The following is a 5,800-nucleotide window of genomic DNA, read 5'->3' as shown; positions in this document are numbered from 1 at the left end:
AACAGGACTACCCTGCTGCTTTGCAAGGAGTCACTCCATCTCAGTAACATCAAAAGTGGGTAGCGCGCATTACAGAGATGAGACAAAGTTCCATATAAGGGCCAGAATTATGTAGTATTGTTTATTGACCAAATAATGCTGACTATGTTCTGTCAAGTTAACCATGCCACAGAAAACAGCTAATTATAATGGCCGCCGGCAACTCAGTGCTGTGACATACCACGTCTAGCGACTGCCTCATAACGCATGATCCTTATGTAATACTCTAATGGCACTTTTGCAGCAAGCACTTAAAGTATTAAAGTACTGCAATGCACTTGCAAAGCAGAGTGATTTCCCCGTAGTGGGATCAAGACCACATAATAAAAAGGACACCACTGGTACAGCGTAGATGAAGTGTATTCTGCAGTACTGTATAAGTGCTGAAGCTTCCCTCTTGGTACTGCTGAGTGATTTTCATGCTGCCTAGTTCCTGTTTCGTGGTCTCTCAAAGATTGTGGAATGATCAACACATTGCGACTAGAGTCGCTAAAGTTATACATTCACATTCATTGGAACCACTTTATTTGTTTAACCCTTTAATGACCACGCATATAAATACAAAACAAATTGTTTTATACCTAAATGTGCAAAAGAAATTATTTTATACCTAAATGTGCAAAAGACATTGAGAATAAGCATAATCAATGAAAATAAAGGATATTTTGTAGAAACTCCTTGAGTAGTATGGGGGAGAAGTGGGCTTCTCCCCAAGCGACATATGGCTGCGTTTGGAATCTGTACAGAGAGCTCTTTGCATATGTGTACTATAGGTGTACATTTATTCGCATTGTGTGTCTGAGGTCACAACAGCAGGAGATCTTGCACTGGTCTGTCTCCTCTGACCGTGCTTTCCAAAGAAAACGAGTCCCATGTCTTTTTTTCCCCCATCCTGTGTTCCTGCTCTAAACCGACAAATGACACTTGCTGCCAGTCATTCAGTGCTGGCTCAATACATTTAAGAAACTTCTTACCCAATGCCAAAAATCAGCAAGAAAAATTCATATTTTTTGGCATGCTGTATGCAGAACTCATCAATGAAGGGTTAAAACTGAGGTGTCAGAGCAACATAGCCACACACTTTTCACTACATCTTAGCATGTATATCAATATACATTACAGTATGAATGCTGTATTACTAGTCTATAAATGCATCTACCACTACATCTTGAACTAATGTTTCACTCTAGGTTCAAGGTGGCAATGCGATATGATTTTTTGCTTCAAAAACCTAAAAAACCTAAAAAACCTAACCTAAAAACCTAAAAAAACCTAAAAAACCTAAAACCTAACCTAAAGAAGGCCTTCGATAACGTAACACATGCAACGATACTAGATAGAGTAGGCGAATTAGGACTGGGAAAACGCACGTACGATTATGTACGCAATTTTTTAACTGGTAGAAAGGCGAAGATCACGATAGCGGACCTAGTTTCGGAGGATATCGAGATAGGCAGCGCAGGTACGCCACAGGGCTCGGTCTTATCACCGATGCTATTCAATCTGGCCCTAATCGGGCTGCCAGTCAAGCTGCAAGAAATCGAGGGTCTAAATCATACCTTATACGCAGACGATATCACCCTATGGGTGAGAAACGGAAGTGACGGGCAGATAGAGCAAACGCTTCAAACAGCGGTGGAAACAATCGAAAAATATCTGAGGGGACAGGGCTAACATGCTCGGCAGAGAAATCGGAGCTGTTACTGTACAGACCGACTCGCAGAGGTCGCAAACCAGGCAACTACAGGGAAGAGCTCACCCATAGAGAGGAGATACAGTTAAAGACGGCCGATGGGAAACCCATACCCAAGGTCGATAGGATCAGGGTATTGGGGCTCCTCATTGAAGCCAAGGGCAACAACGGAGAAACCCTCAGAAGACTGGAGGGAACTGTAGCGCAAATCATGAGGCTAATCAGGAGGATAACAAATAAACATAGCGGGATGAAAGAGGAAAACACGATCAGATTAATACAGGCCTTCGTAATAAGTAGAATAGTGTACGTAGCACCGTACTTAAAATGGCAGGTCGCGGAAAAGATCAAACTAGAATGCCTCATTCGGAAAATATACAAACTAGCCATAGGACTACCGATCAGCACCAGCACGGACAAGTTGCTGCAATTAGGCCTACACAACACTTTAGACGAGCTCATTGAAGCGCAACGTACGGCACAATATGAACGCCTCTCTAAGACTAGAGCAGGCAGACACATCCTAGAGAGATTAGGCATACGTTACCACACACAGCATGGTGTCAAGGTGGACATCCCGAGAGATACGAAGGAAAGATTGGTAATACCTCCCTTACCAAAGAACATGCACCCAGAACACAATAAGGACAGAAGAAAGAACAGAGCGAAGCAAATACAGAAGAAATTCGGCAGCGACAAGGACGCAGTGTTCGTAGACGCGGCTCGATACAGTCGCAGACGGGGGTTTACGGCAGCCGTAATCGATAGGGAGAAACGGTGCAAGACGTGCGCGACGATACGCACCACAAGTAACGAGATAGCTGAAGAAGTAGCCATAGCACTCGCAGCAGCTCAGACTAACGCAGCCGTGATAGTCAGCGACTCTCAGACGGCAATAAGAAACTTTGCCAACGGCCGAATCTCCCCGGAGGCACTACGAATTCTTCTTGCAGGAGCCCAAAATTACAAAAGAAAGATATACATCACCTGGACACCCGCTCACACCCTCGCGGAGGACGGCAACAACGAGGCGGCACACGACGCGGCTCGAGGGCTTACGGACCGAGCCGCAGTCGCAAGTGACGTCCCGACACCCTCCGGACGTGACGGTGCGGTAAATGAGTGGGAGTGGGAGGACAGAATGACAACATATCATGACATTACAAAACATTATAGGTTACAGAGGCGCATATTCCCGCGACCTCACGCAAATTTGACAAAAAAGCAGTCTGTCGCATGGCGGCAGTTACAAACTAGGACGTATCCGAATCCTGCGCTCTCGCACATCATATATCCGGATGTATATCCTACGGACAAATGCAAAACATGTGAATCCAGAGCCACTCTGGAGCATATATTATGGGAATGCCGAGGGCTAAATAACAATAAAGAAAACGCGGCCTCTAGCAGCAGCCTTCGCACGCGCTGGGAAGCCGCGCTGCTCAGCCCCGCCCTCGAAGATCAACTATGGGCCGTCCAGCGGGCCGAGGATGCCGCCAGGACCCAAGAACTCCTGGCTGTCACCTAGGCGGGGCCTTTGGCCCTCCCCACCAACTCGCAGGGCGCACAATAAAGTTCTTTCCTCCTCCTCTTTGATCACCTACAAAATCTTTGATGACAGCATTGCAGATATAGTTGCTATAGCCGGATTGCATGTTTGCATTTGTTAAAGAAGAAATGTAAACGAAACGAACAAGTACATCAAGAGAAGCAACTAAATGTTTTAACTAAGCCACATAACAAAGAAAAGAGAGTCAGTTTATCTAATGAAATATGCATGCAAACTTGCGGCTGATCATCTGTCTTCAAAATCCAGATTTTGAGCATGTGTCACAATTTCGCTTGCCTTTCTTGCTTTCACTTCTGCATCGACTTCAGGGCATCCTGGTGGCATTGACTTTCGCATGTTTTTGTACTTGTTTCTTAGGCACATATACCATGAGAACTGGAATGAAATGAAAGCAATTGACTTTACATACCTAATCAACAGTTCAATGACTTACAGTTTTCAGGTTTTGAAAGAAACTGCAAACACAGTACAGTTAAATATGGAGTTGCCCTAACCGTAGCTTGCTTTTTGCACTGTTTCCTTCACATTCCAAAATGTACCAAGTGAGCTATTTTAGCACACCTTTCAACACAATATCTGAGAATTACTTTCAGTATTGGTGTTGGTCAAAACTTGAATGCATGAAAACGGCTACAGGTACAAAAATATATTATTTAACCAAACACATATTTAGCTGAGCATGCAATTAATTTTACAAGAGGTGGCCATATGCATGCCAGATGCAGAGGTGCTGTTCATATCTTCATATTAGTTAAGCTGCAAAGCTTTAAAAGCACCACATCTCTACTCAATCACAAGCACACAGACCTGAACAGCTGCAAGCAAGGATGGCTATAAACTTTACAAAGTACTAAGAAAGGCTTTGGCAGCATGCTTAACGTAAAAAAAAATTAGGGGGTCTTATGCGCCAAAACCACGATCTGATTAAGAGGCATGACGTAGTGGGGCACTCCGGACATTCGGATCACCTGGGGTTCTTTAACGTACACCTAAATCTAAGTACATGAGTGTTGTTGCATTATGCCCCCATCGAAATACGGCTGCCTTGGCCAGGATATGCTTAACATCTAAAAGTGCAGAAGAAATAAAAAGAAAATTATAAGAAAATGCTCTTACATGGCCAAGGTGCAATGTGTCCCTCAGTGCTGGGTACTAGGTTACGAGGCTCCTTGCAGCAACATTGCACAATTTATTCGGGTACCTGATGTTTAAAAAAGCATGCATCAACTTTCGACATCAAACAATACACAAAAACCAATATGCAACAGCACTGTAGCACAACCATTTCCATGAAATAATATCAAACAGTTGACCTGTGAGTCATCAGATGGGAGAATTTAAGTAAACTGCACCATGAAAGCATTAGGTGCGTGACAAGACCGAGGTTAGAGAATTGATCAGATGGATTTGACACAGGACAGGGGTAACATTTATTCCTTTTGTCCTGCAATAGCCAAGATAAACTGATAATCATAACCAGAGTTCACAAATTCCTAAAATACTTTCACCAAACAAGATGTTATAAAAGGTTTTAATTAATATTTCAAATTAGCCTATTACTAAAACATGCACACAAGGGAAAATTAGCCATGAATACAAACTTGAAGGAACATCTCCTATAGGAATTTACAAGGGCAGCTTATTAAGCTAGTTGTTGATCCATTATCGTGAATGTACAGTGCAAAGGTTAAACGAGGACAGACACAAGCACTGAATACCAATGGAGGTTTTATTGCTGAATACACACAATAGTGATATTGCTATCTGAAAAATAACTACTAAAAAGGAGAACAAAGCAGACCATCAAGAGGCACACGAAGAAATCTAGAGTTGCATAAAAAATGCTGGCCGTAGGTTTGACTTCCCAGAAACTTGAGCTCTCTTTCTGATAAGGCAATGGATGGCTTGCTGATGCATGCACTCTGCTCCCATGCCAATTGTGCTACTTCAAGTATGATATGGGTAAGACCATCCCTTTGCTTGTGAATAACTGACATTCTTTCAAACCAAGGAGTGCAGCCACGCATGCTAGTATGATGTGCCAAAAAAACTTTCTCTGCCATTGCGCACATTATATGCATGTTCGCACAACCTCTCATGAAGGCATCTGGCAGACTGCCCCATATAACAAGTGCCGCATGAAAGAGAAATTTCGTACACAAACTTTTATGTGGAGTCAACATGCCAAATCTTGCGCTTGACCTTGCAAATGCCTTTCCGACTGCCCTATCAGAAAAAGAGCCAAAGTTTTTCTGGAAGTTACGTGAACGGCCTGTATTTGTGATGCAATCTTACATTTTTTTTGTATCTCAGTTTCCAGCGTAGTTCATTTTTTGCCCACTCGTCTGCTTTTCTTGTTTCTATCTTCAGAAGTTAATGTTTTTCAGATAGCCCTTTCACTTGCTTGTGTAAATTCGGCACATTGAATAATAACATCTCAGTTGACAGTCGGCACTTCTGTCTATGTACTTGTTTACCTTTGTGGTGTACACTACCTA

Source organism: Dermacentor andersoni, chromosome 3 (genome assembly GCF_023375885.2).
Source record: "Dermacentor andersoni chromosome 3, qqDerAnde1_hic_scaffold, whole genome shotgun sequence".
NCBI lineage: Eukaryota > Metazoa > Arthropoda > Arachnida > Ixodida > Ixodidae > Dermacentor > Dermacentor andersoni.
Note: the sequence above shows the minus strand (reverse complement) of the source record.